Consider the following 19,400-nt stretch of genomic DNA (forward strand, 5'->3'; position numbering starts at 1 on the left):
CTCCAATTTAGGGTGAAGGCTGCAGATGCTCTTCAGCCTGAGTTTCTGGAACTCTCAGCCCTGCTGAGAGCTTTAACCTCTCTCCAAAAATCTCTCCGGAAAGTGAAAACAAATAACACATTCTTCCTGCCCACCCGAGAGCTTCCCTTAAAGATTTGTTCTAAAGAGTAAGTTGGCAAAACTTCAAAGAGCAAATGTGTGTCTAGTGGCTGGGATGGCATGGACAGAGATAGGCAGAGACGTTGAGAGGGCATTTTTGAAAAAGCACAACTCCTGAGAGTGAAACCTTCTTAGGAAAAGAAAGGTATTTCAGAGCGTATTACCCCAGCATGTTAGGAAACTCGGATACACGCATGACGAAGCCTGGGCAGTAGCTGGAGCGGCAGGGAGGCTGCCTGGGACGTAGCTGGAGACAGGGAATGTCAGGGTTCTAGCTGGGGGTGGAGATGCAGATCCTCACCCCATATATGTCAGTGGAACCAGAGGCCCTAATCTATAGCTGCTGAGGACCTGTACAGAAGGTGTCTGAGGGCCTCAGGGCCAGATTCTGAGGTCATGCTGATTTGCAGTAGCTGAGGAGCTGATCTGAGAAGTCTGTGCTAGGGCAAATAATATAACTTTTTTTCTTCTTTTCTGTTTTTTTCTTTTCTTTTCTCTTCTCTCACATTCCCCCTAAAACCCCCTGAAGTGCCACTCTGGTTGTGTGAGTTTATTGATTTCCCCCAGCCCAGAGAAACAGAAAGAAGGGATGGGGTGCAGGCAAAGGGATGGAAATAGAAAGCTATAAATTATTTGTGACAGGAAAGCAATAGTGCCAGAGTGCTGAGCACAAGTCCCGTGTCACTATTAGATTCCTTTTAGCCTGATGACACTGTAAAAGAGGTTAAGTGTCTGATGGAATCGTACACCTTGGGGGCAGGGGCAGTCCAGGAGCAGAACAAGCCACAGAGAGCGGGTATATCAATTCTCCAGGCCAATAATATTCCCCTCATTGATCGCAACACAAAGTTCAAAAATCTCATTATAGCCAGGCAGACCTGGAACTTTTTAAAAATCAATAGAGTGATATAATGTATGTATACTTTGTATAAATGTATCTATCCATCCATCCATCCATCCGTCTACCCAAAATCTGCCTGAGGGTGTCTAAGTTAACCTACACATTATACTGTGTTATGTTCTACTGTAGTGTAGCATAGTGAATGGATTAGAAGATTTCCCCTGCAGCCTTAGATGACATATTATAAAACGTCCTGTTAGCACTGCGGTGACATCAGGCGGTTCCATTCATACTGAGATATGACATCAGATTCGCCATTTGTACTGGGAGGTGGCATCAGACAGCTCGACTTCTACTGAGGGAACCATAAGATGAGCCTAATTATACTGAGGTGGCCGATCAGGCTGTGCTGAATCATGCTGCATGAAAATTGTAAAGTTTTGAAAAGCCATTTAGAGTAAAAACAGCCTGTGAAACGGTGGTATAAAATGCCTGTCCATAATGCTTCAAAAACCCAGGCAGGGGACAAAGCGGAAGGTTCAATTTCCTTCCCTGTTCAGTTCGTGATCTCTCGGCTGAGAATGCCAGTTAGTGCCAGTTGTGACTGTGTTTACTGAGATGTGTCCATTAGGAACTGGAATGAGACTCACCAGCTCATTTCACCAAGTAGCCGTCAGCTGGTAATGATTTTCGGTCACTACCAACCAGGGCCAGATTTCAGCTAGTGACCCAGAGGTGAAAGGCTCTGTTCAAAAACGTTCCCCTCCTACGAATGAAACTGGGTTTGTGTCAAGAGAAAGTGTCTGGAAACAGTGAGCAAAGGGGAGCCGTTCTGGTTGTGCAACATCCAGTGGCTTGGATCAAATAATTCTTGGCATCAAATGCAGAGCAAATCTAATGAGGTGTCAGGTAGAAGGTATTTCCTATGGCTAAAAGAAGAGGCAAGTCATGCAGAGGCTCTCCCCAGCAGTGCTCCTTTGCCCTACAGTCATGACCAAACTCTAGTCTTGTAAGGAAAGAGGAGAAATTTCAGGACCCTAACGTTCAGTACAGAATACGGCAGTGCATCCCCCTAGGTCAATTCATTTAGGGACAGTGATATACAGCAGGATAGCAGGGCATCACCGCTGTTGCTTTAAGAGGCTTCGAGTGAGTCTGTCCTACATGAGACCACTTAATGAAACAGCAGATGAAAGATGAAGAGAGCTGACCTGGTCCTGTAGCAACAGATGCAGCATAATAATGCTGTCTTTAAACTTCGGGATTGCTGAAAGCTTCTCACTCTTACCAGAGACTGAAATACTCACTAAGCCAGCTCTGCTGCCTCAAACCTAGGATTTCTGGATTACTGCTGTGTAAGAGGGAGCAAAACCTTGATCACCTCTTGCTGCCTTTGATGCCTCTAGACACTGGAGAAAGACAAGCCTTTTTGCAGAACACTTCCTCAGCCCTTCCCAAAAGCAGAAGGGACACAAATCCTGACACACCAGTCAGCAGTGCTGATTTCTTGAAGTGAATGCCAATACTTTCAAACGTCTTTCTTTTCTCCAAAAGAAATTGTCACATTGGACTAAATTCATCCCTGCTGTAATTCCATCACAGTCAGTGACTCCAGTAACAGCATTTGTGTTTAATTAGGGGCAAAACTGGTACTTACTGTAAATTCCCATTTTTCATTTTCCAGTGGGAGGTTTTTGCACAAGTCTACTTTGAGTTTCAGAGAATATACACAGATTTAATACATAACCTTCTGAAGTTTCAGCAACAGGACATTTATAGATCTTTGATTGCAGTAAAGCAACTGAACTTCATTTCACAATCTGAATTTAATATGCGATATTATCTTAAGTAATGGCATATAATGTCATTATAGTACATAGTATCATACTGTGAATTATATATCCCTTCCTGAAATTCATGAGTTACCATAGTTGGCCTATAGTAACTCTTTCTAGACTTAATCCTGCATACAGCTCCAGCTGAAACCAACTGCCTGTTTCCAAATGCCTTTGACTTTCTTAAACGTTCAGCGTTAGATCATGAATTCCCAATGTTTGATTTCTGTTTCGTTATTTTCAGCAGTTTTAATGCAATTCCTTTTGCTGATTCTGAATACAGATGGACGGACAAAAATCCTCTCTCCTAGTGTGGCAGTTGTAACAAGCACTAATCAAATCTGGTCAAGAATGTAGAAAGAAATATTAGAAGTTAAAATTAGCTAAGCCATAGTCCTTTCTGAGAAGCAGAACTTTTTTTCACTCCTTGTAAATAAGCAAGTAAAAAATCAGTTCTAAACCTGTCCAGAAATTATTTGCTAAAAGAATGACAGATCATAGGAAACGTCCCTCGCTTCTCTGACATTTCTATCCAAACTCTCTTATAGCCTGACGGACTCCGTGGTTTCTCCTCTCTTACTCTTGCTGGCAGAATCTTTAGACAGTATCTCAAACAAAAAAATCATACAGAGGCAGATGAGGTAGGTCTGAATCATCTGGAGTCCCAATCTAGCAATTCTTTTAATCCTGGAAAAACAGAGTGAAGTTGCACTAAGGGGGAGAGTGATGTGTCCTGCTGCCCCAAGGAGACCCTGACAGATTTCAGAAAGCACTGGTATCCTCACTTTGATCATATTCCTTTGTCATGGATTATTTTTCAGAGTGGAACGATACACTCAGCAGAGCACCAAACTCCTTGTAATTGTTTTGGAGTATTCGTATTTTAAATGCTCCATATTAGAAGCACATTACAAGACCCCAGGGTGTGCATTACTGGGCAATTAAAGCGGTTCTTGGAAGGCTAACATTGCAAAGCTTCAGCCTTTTCTCTGCAGTGTGTCCAAGGGAGGCTGTGATGGCCAAGGAACACACACCCTGCTGTGCCGCACTGCTTAATTAGCGCAGGGCTGGACTGCTAAGCTACGGGCTGTGCCGGCAGTAGAGACGAGGCAGCCTGCAGGGGACTTGGTGCAGGGCTAAGTGAGACAGTGATGCCTTCTCCGCGTCAGATTGCTTCCTACGAAAGGGCTCGTGACCATCCCAATGATGCTGGTGTCAAAGCATGCCTGAGGAAAAGAGGGAGAACATGGGATGGGAGGAGGCAGCTCTGGGCTCCTTGGTGACAGCCCCCATGGAGCCAACAATATCCCACCTGCAGATTGGTGCTGCGCAGGCATAAAGAGCTCTGAACATGGCTTTGGTTCGAATAGGAGAGAGTCTTATGTTTCTGTGCATGGATCGAGACACAGCTGAATTAACAGTTGAGCAAAAGAAGGGGGGCGGGGAGTCTTGTCTGCACAAAGTTCAAAATGGAAAGTAAGCTTCATAGCATGGTGAGGAAAAACAACCAAGGGATTTGGGGGGTGAAGGAAGGGAAAGAGAAAGTCTGATAGTTAGAGCCTAATCCGACTTAGGGAAAGGGCTTCAGTTCCTTGCCCTGTCATGCACCCCTCATCAAGACTTTGGACAAATGGCATTTCTCTCTGTGCTCTGTTTCCTGCCTGAAGTGTGAAGATAGGAGCATTGCCGTGCCACCTGGGGCACAGTGAGGACAGCTGGAAGGAGGAGTGAAGGGCTCAGACTCTCTAATAACGGGGGCCAAGTAAGTGCTTCAGCGAGCTGTAGCACAGTATTGGCTTCATTCCCCTGCTTGAAGCAGAAGTGACATGTACCCTGCTGACAGTGGCTATACGTGAAGGGAAGGGAGGTAGGCAAAGGCAACAGGAGCTGCATTTCAGCTGCACTGGCTTTGGTGGTCGCATTTGAATTTGCAGCAGCAGATGTAGTTGAGAAGAACAGAGCTGCAGTTGCCCCCCAAAAGCCACAACATAATTTCCATTAGGATGTGGGGGTGGCAGTAGCTTCTCCTACTGCTCTCAAAATCTACCGCAACACTTGCAACCCTCAGAACAACAGCTGACATTGGCAGGAACGGCAGACTCGGCTTCCTTGCTAGCTGGCCTGAGGCTCTGGCGCTCCCTGCCAAGACAGCAGAATGCCTTCAAACTCTGCCATATTCAGGGGCCACGAGCAATATTCACACATTCAAACTCTCTCCTGTCATGAAAATTACATTTCCTTCTCCCTACCTTTTGGAAAGGGAAAGAGAAGAAGGGTGATCATGTACTACATTAGTATATAAGCACAGGTGTGACAAATTAATTAGATTGATTAGATAGATAGATTGATAATCCTAAAAGGTGCCTGAAGATTATCTATTTTCCTGAAGCTTCCAAATAGATGTGAGGTCGAAATGGAGATGCCTTACATATCTCAAAACACAATCCCAGCCCTCCCTGAGAAGATTTGACTCCTTATCTGCTGTTAATCTGTGTAGGTCCATCAACTTCTCTGGAGCTGCACTGACATCATGCCTGAAGACATGGGGAAAAAAGTGCCACTTTGTTCCAGGTTAGCCTGCTCACTCCAAACACAAGAGAAAGCCCAATCCTGCCCTTTTCTCTCACTGCATTTCTTGGCTGCACTCTGAGGAGAGGCAGAATTCATAGAAGCAGTTTTACTATCTGAAGGGCTTAGAGAGGAGCTAGGATTTTTTTGTTGTTTTAAACCAGTGACCCATGATGACACCATATGGTTTTATTTCATTTAATTTGAGCAGAGCATTAGCGTTCAGCGTCTAGCAGACCTCTGCCCATTCCAGTTCTGCTGTGCTACGTGGTACAAGACGTAAGGAAGAGGGGTGGAAGGAGAGAAAGGTGAAGATGCCAGCCTTCTGGGAGGGGGGAAGATCTGCCAGGCAGGGGGTCGGCCTGCCAACTCATCCTGCTGAGCGGTAACACACAACTTCATGCCAGTGGAACGGGTGGGGTTGACAGCGGTCAGCCCCATGTGTATAGGTTGCCTAGCCTGACCTCTCAGAATAAATTGCTGCATTAGGCTTTAAGAAACATTTTCCCATTTATCCATGTGGATCTGTGTCAGGGTGCAAAACCCACCTGGGAGACAGAAGGTGTGCTTGAATAGTTGCTGTGTTGCGCAAAGCTGTGGCTACAGAGCCATCAGGACCTGGGCTGGCTGGCTTAAAGCTGGCTAAAGTGTATCTACATGAGCTGCAGTCAAGCAGTGACTGCAGCATAGAAATGTCCTCAGGCAGGTGTTTCTACTTTTATTATACTCAGTTCACGTTTGGAAGGCTTTCTTTGCAGGCAGGAAAGCCAGAAATTCATTAAAATCGAAACATCTAGAAGATGTCATACAGTTTACAAAATATTGGAAGCAAGCTTGATTCTGGGTGTAGATGTTTGACATCCTGGGTTTAAGGTGAATTAAGGAAATCTTAAAGGACAAAAAGGGTTCTGCTGGTCTTGGACATAGAAACACAGGCCTGGGAGGAACCACTTGGGTCATCAAGCCCAAATTCCAATGTCATAGACAACCATGGGCCAGACATTCAACTCACAGCACTCACGAGAGTATCCGTCCCTGCAGCTACAGGCCTACCACTCCTCCTCAACAAACTCGTAATCTCTGCAACAAAAGACCAAAAGCTTCAAAAATGACAACAAGCCACAGGAAGAGAGCAGGAGAGAAGCATTGCAAGTGGCTAGGTCCCCTTCACTAGCAAGAGATTTCTGCCATGAAAATGCCCAGAAATTTTTGAGCTCTTAGGAATTAATCATTTTCTAAGAGTACACCTACACTGCAATAACTGCAGTTCAAAGCGGCATCTTCTGTTACCTACAGACTGGCCGGCTTGGGTCCTGCCAGCAGCGTTGCTGCAGCAGCATGGAGCTGGCGTAGGGTACAGCCCCACGAGCTGCCAGCACACCGGTGACTGCCACGCAGCACGGGCTGGAGCTGTCAGAACAGCGGCTGTGCCAGCAGGTGAGTTAAGAAGACCTACAGAAACACATGGGCTTGCCAAGGTTAAATATCTTAATCTGGAGCATGGGAACTTTTAATTGAAAGCTTTGCTTTGAGCCCATTTCCAGTTATTAAAATTCAGGAGTCTGTACTGAATTCCTTGTGGACATTCATTTTGATTAACAGAAGACACGTGTGTACTAGGAAAGGAGTCTTGAACTGAGAAGAATCAGATAAATGTAGATAACATTCTCAACTCTCTTGCAAGTTAATGCCATACGTGGTATTTTGTGTAAAACCTCAGATCTTGAAGATAAGCAATTATTTCAGCTTTCATTTAATACCAAGGTATTTCTGGCTTTCATGGCTGCAAAGACCAGGTGGAAGTGGGACCTGGCTGCCTCCCAAGGGGCCAGAACTGGAGGCAAAGGAAAAAAAAACAAATACATTCTTATTTACAGCCTTGTGAATTTTATGCCAGTCTCTTGGTTTGGAGGGTATTGACTCAGGACTTTTTAACTTCTGGGCTTGGCAGCATTGTGTATTGGCTGTGTATTGTCCCTATATCCTGTAGAGTGCTCCACCGCAGTATGTGTTTCCATGTGTTGGGTAAGTAAATGATTCCCTTTACAGGGGTGTCATTGTGCATTCCTCCCTTAACATTTGTCAGAACTGGTGAAAATTTCATAGTGGAGCCCTTACCGATAGAAGATGTTTGCCCAAAATCAAAACAAAAACAATGCTGGGAATGCGTCACTTTAGATCTAATGTTATTTTTACCTTGGGTTTTAAAGAAATGAACAAAATTGTGAGAAGAATTTCAGCCTTGTCAGAATGGAAAAATTGTTTTTTTCCCTTTAAAATGACTTCTTTAGGGTGAATGAGAGACTATGCTAAAAAAAAAAATTAGAATAATAGATTTAGATTTTATTGAAACAGCAGGTTCCAACTGCACTGAAATGTAGCTGTAGAATTTTATTAAAGTTCTTATTCAAAATGAAAACCACATCGAAAAGTTGAAAATTTCCACAGAGAACCTGAATCTTTCCTTTCCTTTTCGAGTCCTCACTGCTCTTGGTATTATCTATTCCTTGCTTTATCATGCTGCCCAAAGCAGCCAGGTATAGGCAAGCACTTCAGGGTGTGGGTGCTACATAGGCTCTCAGCATAAAGTTGGTGCCCATCTCCAAAGAAGGTAGTCTAGTTTTCATATTTATAGGACAAAGCCATCTTTTTATAATGAAAGGACAAATCTGTAGCCAGTCTGCCTGGCTCATGTAAGTCACTATCAGGTCTGATGTTTAGAGAATACGAGCTATATGTTTGTTTATGTACCTACACTGTGTTTGCAAATGCACTAGCATTTGTCTCAGTATGTTTTAATTTATCATACAATGTGCGTACTTGTTTATCTTTGCGTATAGGTCTGTATTTATAAGTGTGGCTATATGGAGTTAGACATTTGGGTCACATATTATATATTCAGACCCCACGAAGAGTTAATAAACACTTATTCAACCAATACAGTTTTTAACAGAGTTTAACGGGCAAATAGGCTGTTGAGATCTGCGGCTTGTAACCGTCAACAGCTAGATATATGGATGTTTTTGTACAGCACCAAGCACAGTTACTACAAATAACTGTGTCATAACCAGTCATAACCACCTAGAACTCATCCATAACAAGAATATAATATCCATTATGTAATATCTAACATGTCTGAATACATGTAATATCTAACATGTGTGAATACTGATATATAATTAATGTGGAACCTTGCTGTATTATAAGGCCCATACCGGTGTGTGCATTTGCATAGTTGTGTCAGTTTGTGAGTGCAGATCTGCTTTATTTCTAAATCATATATCTGTCATCCATCCGATTAACTGCAGAGCTATGGGTTTCTGTGGGCCTTCAGCAACCTCTTCGTTCTGTCCTTTTCTGTTTCAGTCACGATGGCCGACAGAGAGTGCACTGGACTTTTGGGTCCCCTTTTCCTGGCCCCTGTATAAATACAGTCTCTGTCCACAGGAGTCAGCAGTCTAAGGATTTACTTACATACGGCTATGCAAAATAACTGATTTGAATTAACTGAATGTGTGAAATTAAAGTGGTCTAGTTAAACTACATTACACCTCTGACTCCCTTGTTTAGAATTAAGGCAGCTTTAATTTAGTTTAGCTTGATTCACTTTGGAAATGAAGTAAACTAAATTCAATTTAGGACACTCAAATTTTGAATGAGCATCCGAACAATGTTTTAATGCTTTTAACCAATGCACTTGTAAAGTTAATTCAGATTAATTTTCTCGTTTGCCCCTGTGTAAACAAGCCTGTTGCCTATTCCCTGTCAATGAAACCATCTCAGCTGAGACTCCTTCAACAGCTCCAAATTGACAAACAACCTCCCAAGAGCAGCAGCTTAAATGATCCTCCCACACGCACAAGTGTTTCCTCATCCCCATGCAGGCAACTTCTCTCCCCGTGAGCTCTAGTGATCTCTAAGACTGATTTGTCCAGAGCTTGACACACTGAGCCAGGCACTAGCTAGGGTAAACATAGAAGGGGAGCAATTGTTTAATACTATCTGAAGACTTGAGTTATGAATATTTAATTATTCAAATTTTACCGTTTAGGCTTTTGCAGTGGAATACTGTATTGCAAATTACAAGATATTCTTTCTGAAAATCAGGATATTCTAGAGAATTTTAGTGATTTTATCCAGTTCCATTATGTCAAAACATGGTCCCCTTAGTCTGAATTAAGTACTTGTTCACCTAATGAATCGGAATACCTCCAGCTGTAATTTAGCATGTATTTCATTTTTTGATCTATCTTAGATTGGACAAGATCAGATGCAATGAGGATTCATAGGTACAGGAGTACAGAGGAACATAGGCGATGGTATTTAAAAAACTATACTAGTTTTACATTTTTTCTTGAATACATTGTAGTCTAAGAAGACAGGAGGTAGCATAGGTGGTCCAAAGATTCTATCTTGCCATTTTTAAAGGGCAGTTGCAAAATCTATCATGAACAAAACAATCTTAGAAATAACACAGAAGCATATTTTTGATGCGAAATTATTCATCTTTTTAAAGCATCGTTATGGAAATTTCAAACTTTTCATTACTTTGCTTAATTTTAAAACCGCACTGTATATTTGGTCAAAAGGCATCTCAGGAGGAAAATGTTGTCAAACATTATTTTTATCACAATGCAAAAAAGCCCTTGAAAAATTGCCTTTTGGAAAATCTCGACTCAGAGAAACCACCTGCCCTAAATCTTTGCTAAAAAGTCAACCAGACAAACAAAAAACCAACCAAAGCAAAGAAAGCCCACTTAAATATCCCAAGCCATCAAGTACTATTTGATTAGATGGTAAGGCTGTATTTTTGTGTGCTTGTTTTTTATGAAGTTAGTGCTAATGAATAAATGTTGTTTGACGGCTACTACAGTCTCAGATCTTTGACTGGTAGAGAATTAGCATAGTTTCACTGAAACAGTTACCAGTATAATATGATAAGGAGACAGTCCTATATATTAATACACTTGTGCAGAATGCATTTAAGTGTGTGTGGGCATCCATTTGTGTGCAGCTAGCTAAAAAGATACCACTGTAAGTAAAATCTAGGTTTGTAGCAACATCAGTTTGCGTGACTTTTTCGGTGTGGATATACAGCTGTACAAGGTACACTGATGTATCAGTGTGTGCTTGTGTATTTGCATGCACATTCGTTTGCATGTATGTCTGTCTGCAGGTATGTTTCTACTTCTGTGTGTAATCTGGCTGCGGTGCTTTTTGAATAGCAATGAGCTCAGTAAAAGCATGTATGTATTTATATCTGTGTGTGCATCTGTCTGCATATGGATGGGCTTGTGTGGTGTCTGTGGATGCATTTCCTCTTGTGTGGTTTGTGTGTCCCTCCTGTGAGATGGATGCCTTCTTGCGGTCTGATCTCAGTCACTGTGTGCTTTCATTCCTGCAAAAGGCAGCATCCTTCAGCAGCAAAACACTAACTGGGCAACAGGAGCCCTGGATCCTGATCCAGCCGCCCTGTTGATGGGCTCTGTGACTGAGCAGGCTCTTTTAATTCACTCTGTGCTTCAGTTTCCCCTCCTATCTTTTTTTTACAAAGACTGTGGACATAGCTGTCTGCTACTACATGGGCATATGTAATGCCATATGTGATGGGTTCCGTCTAGCCCAGTCAAGACCATGGGTCCTGAGAGGATCTTCTGATGCTATGCCTCTGCCTTACAGTAATATTCATCCCTGCACGTGCCTGCCTTCGTGTGTTGTGTTTGGGTATCCAAATGTGTACTTTGTGGCTGGCTATTTGTAGTTTTGTTGAAGAGTTTATCTCCCCCATGTACATACAGAGCAGGGGGAGGTGGAAAGGAAGGAGTTATTAAATGCCAAGCGGATATGCAATAAATCCCATTGATTTTACAAACTCCAACTTGTCTTCAATCTCTTTCCGTTCTTTATCCTGAGGGCATTGCAACAAAACCCTATTTTAAATACCTTTTCTTTCCCTTCCCCCCTTCCCCCTCCTCCCACTCCCCAAAAAAGTGTCAATATTTTATTTGGATTTTTAACTTCGCTCCATAACAGTTGTTTGACCTCCTGACTCATGCGAGTCACATAAATTCTGGGACTTTATTCAGGAGCCATGTTCCTGCTATTGAATAAGCAATTTGGGAGGGTGAATTAATGACTTGTGCTGTTGCTGGAAAGTCCCTGAAGAAATATTAAAATTGCTTGCAGACTGAATCAATACTCACTGAACACCCAGCATGAGGACCTGGGCTTTTTAATGGCTACAAGCAGTGGCACTCAGTAGAGGAAGGGGAATTCCTGTACACACAACGCATGCAGGCACACACAACCGACAGCAGTCTTCCCCCGGCCTTGCTGGCGTTTTCAGTAACGGCATATTCTTGTGCACGCAACCTGGTATGAGCTGATGCCTGCTGTGCCAGGGAAAGGACTTAGAGCCCGGTTCCCCTGCCTCCCTCCTGAGAAGATCATGCAGGATTTGCAAAAGCCAGCCGTTCCGGCATTGTGTTAAGCACTTGGGTTAGCATGCTCTGGCACAGTCTGCAACGCGCAAGGAAGGTTGATTATTTGTGGCATTATGAGCATGTTTTATGTGGGCACTTTTTTCCTCTCTGAAGGGGAAGGATACTAATGCAGTGATAGATTTGGGTGTGCTGCTGTGGTTTGGGAAGAGGATTGGGCTGTTTTGTGGGGGCATGTCTATGAGATGATTCTGTGGCTTTGGGTGCTGAACAGCGTTTGCATCCGTTCATAGTGTGAATGCGTTGCATTTCTGATATTCAGTAGGTTTTGCTTCCTTATGTTGGCTTGTGTTACAGTGAGTCTTGGATGTCATGCATCCCTGCTTGTATTAAGAGTGACCCCTTGATGCTTTTGGTCATTGAGCAAAGGTGTCACTTCACTGGATCAGTCTATTTTGATGGCTGTGGGTGCCGTCCTGCACGGTCCTGAGTGCCCTGGGGGTCCACCAGCCTCACTAGGATATGAACGTGCTCGGCACGCTCCTTGCTGAGGCTTTGATGTCCCTGCCCACAGCAGGGGGGTTGGACTAGATGACCTTTAAAGGTCCCTTCCAACCCAAACTATTCTATGATTCTATGATTTTACTGTTTGTTACTCGCTAGCAGCCAGGTTTTGCCCACACCCTAAGTTTTGCTCTAACCCCCTTTGGCAAGGGTGGGTTTTGCCGGAGTTTTCATGTCTCCTTTGAGGATGCAGGCCCCGTGTTTTGCCATTGTGGTCGTGAATGGCTGTTTTGTATTCGTTTGTTGGGCGGCTGTTATTAACACCGGGGTGGGTGTGCTTTGTATGACCGCATGTCTGTCTCATTGATTCCATCAGTATTATTTTGTAATCGTGTGTCTCTGTGATTGAGTTAGTGTGCATTTCAGGGCTCCTGTGTATTGAATAATGATGTCAGGGATTGGGTTGTTTGACTGGGTAATGGCCTCTTTTCAGCGTTGTAAGTGAATGTGTCCTTCTCCTGTTTCTCTGTCTCGGCTGGGGCAGGATCATTTACACTAGGTGATTCCTTAAGATGCTCACATGCACTAAAGAATATCCCTTTGCCTCCCGAGCTCTCCCTGCCAGCGTGGCGTGTCGAGGGTATGCCGCTCGCGTGAGTGTGACACACGGGGTGGCACCTCTGGCTGGTTCTCAGCCGCATGCTTCAAGGTCTGTGGCCGCTTACTTGTGAGTAACCGTGTGTGTGCGTCAGCGTATTTCTAAGGCTAAGTGAATACGTTTACAGGTGTGTGCGCCTTCTGGTGCACTCAGGGGTTTTGCTAAGACTTTTCAGTTATGTTTTTGGATGAGTCTCCATATTATAGGTTTCTTCACAAATGTATGCAAGACTATACTGTGCAGTTTCGAGTAGATCTGACTGAGTCTGTGAAGGGATCTATAAATGACTACATACTTCTCAGTAAAGTGCACATTTGCCTTTGCAAGGGTCTTCTTGTGTGACTTTCTATATTAACGCATAGAAGGGCACCCGTGTCAGTTAGCAGGTGCCTCTAATCTGTGTGTGACTGCCTGACGATGTTCCCGTGTCTGAACTGACCTGGATCTCTTATATATGTAAGAAAGAATGGGATTCTGCATCAGCAGCATTTAGCAGTAAATATACGTGCTAAGACATTTTAAACGTACAATGAATCTCCGGGTTTGTGCAATGGCTTCTGACTTGTGTGGATATTGTGCGCTAATGCCCTAAGACAGTGTAGCTACATTTGGTCCCTTGGAAATGAACAAGAGAGTTCAGTTATTTTTCAGCTGATGATTATGTGTCATTGCCTTGTGGATTTATTTGCTCTGTGCAGGCAATGTGTCTGGCATTGGGCCTGTTCTGTGCTTCCTCAGCCATCAGGATTTGGCCCAGCAGCAGTCACATCCAGACAAAGTCTGTGAAAAAGGCTGTGAAAGATCCAGAAAACTTCCAGAAAAAAGCTCTCAACTGTACCCTCTCGCCAAAATATCCCAACAGGGAAAGACCTGTGACCTCTGTCAGTCAGGTCATCTATATGGCTGGGATTTAGCATGCCAGTGGGTTTAGCTTGTATTTTTCAGTGAGGTTGCTAACAGGTAACTCCTTACTCCTCCTTGCATTAGCTCAAACCTTGTTACTTCCCCTGCCTCCGTGTTTGTGCTCTCTCACTTTTTCCCCCTTCCTCCTCTGTATTCCTGTCTGCATTTGACCTTGAACAGATGACACCATCCTCAGCCCACCGACTCCTTTACCAGCTCCCACCCCTCACACTGGGGTAGCAGCATCAGGGTAATAGGGGGAGGGAAAAAATGAGGGAGTGAGGAAGGAAGAGAGAGGGAGAGAGAGAGAGAGACCTGTTTGAAAATAATTGGAGGCTGTTAAACAGAGGAGCCCAGCATATCACTCTAGTAATGGAAATAAATTCCATTGTATTTGCATTTTAATTTTCCACATAAACAAAGGCCCGGAGTGTGCTGGCTTCGCCAGAATCACCGGCCAGAATTTAATTAGAAATGAAAAGTTTATAGGGTCCTCTTTAATGCGATTAATGCACAGTTAACATTTATCACATACATATGCTGGAATCGCCTTTTTTAAGCAACCACCGGCCATGAAATGAATTTCTTTTCAACTTTTTTAGCATGCGTGAGGAAGGCTGTCTCTGGTGAGGCGGTCCAGTGAGCACACTCCTGACAGCTTGGTAAACTGCAGCCCACAGAGGCTTAGTAGCCCCCATCCTCACTGAGGAAAGTTCAAGGTGGCTTAGAGGGAAGCATGGTCTAGTGGTTAAAGCCTGAGGTTGGGAGTCAGGGGATCTGGGTTGTATTCCCAACTCTGCCACATGCTCACTGCATGACTGACTTGCTCTCAGCGTCTGTTTCTCTGGGTGTTAAAAATAAAAGAGAAATCAGCTGGAAGAAGATATCTCAGCCCCAGACCCCTCTTTGTCAAGCTCTCCAGAAACTTGCCCAGCCCTGTTGTATGGGATCTGGATTGGATCCTGCCCTGTGCTGACCTCTCAGCTCATCTCCCCATGCCCGAGCATCCCTATGCCGGCTGCGGGGACAGGGAAGCGCCTGCAGCGCTCGCCTGATGCGAGAGGCTGGGCCTCTCGGAGGGACTTCGCCGCGCTGCCCCGGCTGCCTGCGCACGCCAGGCAGCGCTGATCCCTGCCGCATGGATTTGTGTGGATCTCACATTGCTTGCGTGAGATACGCATCTTCTTGCCAAGGGGCATGAGGCAGCAGTGGAACAAACCTTGCCTGAGCAGCATGGGAACCCTGGCAGCCCTGCTGTGAAGGGACCTGTATTCACTGCTGAGGCAGCTCCATGTTTCTTAAGGGGATCCCCTCATGCTGGTTTGGTCCAAAAAACTGCTAAGAATGGTTTGTGAGATACTGAGGCCATCAAGTCTGAACCTCAGATCGTAACATAAACCTAATCAGGAACAGCTACCAGCCCTCCTTGTGGTAGGGGTAATTATACCTCTCTCACCCTGAGGGGCCCTGAGAGGTCGCCCCGTGAGTGCTTATAAAAAGCTTTAAGCTTGTCTGCATTGGGACACTAGGAAAAGGAAGTCTAAATCTAGACAAATTATCAATATCCTTCCCTGGCAAAGCACAATGCTGAGATAAAAGGCCAAAGGTGAACACCTCCCCTGTGAGCCTGTGTCCCTGCCAGAGCCAGGGGGGCATCAGGCTTGTCACCTCCCTGCCTCCTCCTGGCTCCCAGAGGGGACCGTATCGCTGCTGGTGTCCCCATTGTCCCTTCCTTGTGCCCCCTCCCCTGCTCTGGCTGTGTGACAGACGGGGGCTACAGCCCCCTCCTACTCCCACGCTTCCTTTCCCGGCTTGCAGACAAGCAGAGCAAATAAACCAGGCCCATGGACACAGAGTGTTAGCGTGTTAGGGACACAGCAGGGGAAGGAGGAACATGAAACCTCTATTGATCCCTTGAGGAATGATGTCCCTTCCTTATCTTATCAGATTCTCTTCACTCTTCAATTATAGTCTGTTGAAATTGGCCTCTTAACCCAAACAAGATAACCTGGGTAATGAGGAGAAGAGTGTGCCGGGAGGGGAGGGGAGAGGAGCGGAGGGCAGAGTCCACTGCATTAAACTATGGCTATCATTAGAAATCACTCCGTTAGCGTAACCCCCTCTGCCCCCGCTATCCCCAGGTATCCCCTTCTTGCATCATGTGTCAGATGAACTAGCGCACATCCTTGACAAATATACCATGCCATATACACCCCTCATTCCCTCAGATGCACTAGGACCCCCAACAGGCACATGTCCCCACATTTGTACGTGGCATCTCCATGCATATGTGTACCCGCCCTGCCGTACACCTTCTGTGTTCACACATCTCAGCAGATGCACTCTGTCGTACACGTGCTCGTACACTTGTTTGTGTTACTGACGCTGCCCATCTCACCAGCTGCATTCTCCTCAGCGCATTGGTGGTATGGCTGCCATAGCACCTTATCCCCAGGTCTACCCAAAAGAACTGCTGACAACGATATGAGCACTGCTAGGCCCCCCCCATGCATCTGTTCACAGCCACAGTTCATCAGTGCATTCACACCGCTGCCTTGCCATTGGGAAGCAGTCACGCAGAATCCTGTGCAGAGCCCCACAAAACTAGACAGGCTTCCCAAGACGTGTATTGCCGTGTCTTTGCTCGCCCCTATGACTCTGTGCATGTAACTGCGGAGTTAATGATGTTATTTCCACGGATAAGACTATTCTTAGTTCTCACACAGACCAGTAATACCTACTTGCTATAAGTCTATACTCCCAGCTGGACATGTTGCCCTAGTGATATGCCCACGCTCCTCCTCATACACATGTCATGGGGTATAGGGCATGTCTCACCCAAATATCTGTTACAGAGAAGATTGTCTGGTGGAACAATAGAGACTCAGTGGCCTATCTGCACAAATGCACCCGGGTTTCCATGCTTAAATTACTTCCCTGTGCACAGAATGATCCAGGAGCACATTCAAATGGTGCAGAAGGTGCTTTCATTTTGGAAAGGTGGTGCTCTAAGCAGTACAAAGGCTTCATTTACAGGGCTAGCACCCTCCTCTTGCACTCTTCTAAAAACTGTATTCCCCAGGATCACTTTATCCCCTGCCTTTCACTGTGCCAGGGGCATTTCCTCGTATATACATCCACCTGAAATGGGCCACACTCCCTTCCATTTCATGTCTCCCTGTGCCACCAGCTCTGCCAGTTTTGCCTGCCGGGCACCAAGACCCATAGAGGGGTCACCCATGGGCATGTATTTTTCTTTAAGTATTTGCAGGTCACAAAAATTCGTGTAATCCACAAAAGGGGGTTAGAATCATGGCAGTCATCTTTTTACAAATTTACACATGCTCTCTCATGTGCAAGCACACAAACGCACCCATGCAGTTCCTCCCTGCTCTCCAGCTTGTGCACCGCACAAGAATCCACACGCGGTCAGATACACTGCCTCTGTCCCCGTCCTTGCTGCCTCCATATGCACACACGTAGCCTGAAATTGTTAAAGCCATGTAAGGGAGTTGGATGTCAATACTGGATGACTCTCTGCATCTTGTTTGGCACAGTGGCCAAGACTGCCTTCTGCAAAACCACAGCAGGTCTGGTTTTGACACTATCCCAGTCAAATCTGCCTTAGCCTTTCACTCCATCCTTATCTCTTGCCCTTTCCTCCCCCAACGCCACCCAGCTGTGCTCTCCACCCGCTCTGGAAGCTTTGTGTTGTGGCTGTCTTGTCTGCCAGAGACAGCACCACAAACATTCTCTCTTTAAAACTCTAAATTTGCTGTTTGTTCTGTAGGGAGAGGGAATTTGTGACATTATTCATTTTCCACTCTGCCTCTGCTTGCGCAGCCTTGGCCCATTTGTACATAGCACGTCCCAGAAATACACTTCCCCTATGCACTCAGTATGCAGACATGATCTCCTTTTCTTCAGAAATATTATTCCTTCCTTTCCTCTTCTCTTCTACGTCTCCTCCCTTCCCTATGGATTTTATAAATAAATGTGTATATATTTTTTGTGTATGTATGATTTATGTATAAATGTATAATTTTTCAAGCTCAAAAGTCTAAATTTAAACAACTGAGAAAGCGCCTAAATTTAGGCAAATACTAACAGCAGGCACTGTTACATAGCTACATTGTGCTGTGGTCTTACTTTCTAAAGACAGATGACCAAAAATTGTTCTTAAAAGAGTTTTTAAAGAAACATGAGTATGTTGAAAGGCAATAGGCCCTTTAAGAAGTGCCCAAATGTTAGTGCCCAAAGACTCTATCACAATTTTAAAGTGAGAGCTTGAAAATGGGCAGTGGGGTAATGAGGTTGCCCTCGTATTTCAGCCCAGCTTGAAGAAAATGAGGACTAGTTCCAGGAATCAAAGGGTTGGGATATTAACACTCCCTGGCCAAAGAAATGGGTACTGTTATTTTTGCCAGAACCATCCAAACTACGCTGAAACTAGAGGTGATGCAGGGCACCCTGTCTGACAGATACGTGAGGGTTTCTTTTGTGACTTTGTCGTCTGGTCGCAGTCTCTGTTTTTCCTTTTATAAATTAACGAACAGACATCAATCTGCCTTGCAAAACATGGATACCACCCCTCTCAACTGAAATACAGTGATGGGCATTTTGAGCAGAGCTGATAGCTATTCTTGATGCAATTTGCCTCCCAATCAGAGATGGAAGTTTAACCCTGTGCCTTGGATGCTGCAAAGAGGGGAGGATGCTTACCTTGGAAGGAAGAGGAACTGTTCAAAATGGAGCCAAAGGAATAAAAACTAAATTGGCCCCCAGGAGAGAACAATTAATAGAGGCAAACTCCAGCATATCTGTGTGTGTATGCATGTGCGCATGTATGGGGGGAGTTGCTAGAAGCCAGGGGAACAATATGCTGTGCAGATTTTAGAAACACTACAGGAACTGCAGAGCTAAGGGATGACAGCAGCAAGAAATGTCCTACTTCTATTTTTCATACAGGCAGAGACAAGCCACCAGAATCTCCCTTCCTGACTTAACAGTGAGGTTTGGGTAAATGTTTCATACATAGCATTTTCTGGGAAGCATATCTGTGAACTCACAGTCTGTTAGCTCAGGCTTTTGGCACATCACTCTTTCTCCTCTCTGTCAAAACTGGTACACACATAAATCCCAAGCCAGACAGAGGACAAAGGAATATCCTTCCCCGACCACATCGAACTCCCACATAGGCTTCCTTTTGCCTACCAGCATTTTGTGTCACCGTCTATGTGCCTGCCTGGAGATACATGTTCCCTGCCATACACCGTTATACTCATATGTAGCATCCAACCAGCAGGCACATTTCCCCAAAGGGACCTATCTGCATTGCACTCACAGTCCCCATATAAATGTCCTATAAAAAAACGCGGTATAATTCTGCTTTTTCCTTCCCCATAGCCACCTCTGAACACACATCAACCTTTCAAATTTGCCTACTATATATATAAATGTACCCTCTACGCTTCTCCTATCCCATCACTGCT

General features: G+C 44.8%; 1 protein-coding gene across 7 annotated transcripts in view; it reads right to left on the reverse strand.

Annotated features, from left to right (window-relative positions):
• Positions 1-19,400, reverse strand: part of PAX2 (paired box 2) — an 86,642-nt gene that overhangs the window by 52,580 nt on the left and 14,662 nt on the right. The gene's annotated exons all lie outside the window — the stretch shown is intronic.

This window comes from Calonectris borealis, chromosome 7, assembly GCF_964195595.1.
Source record: "Calonectris borealis chromosome 7, bCalBor7.hap1.2, whole genome shotgun sequence".
NCBI classification, from domain to species: Eukaryota; Metazoa; Chordata; class Aves; order Procellariiformes; family Procellariidae; genus Calonectris; species Calonectris borealis.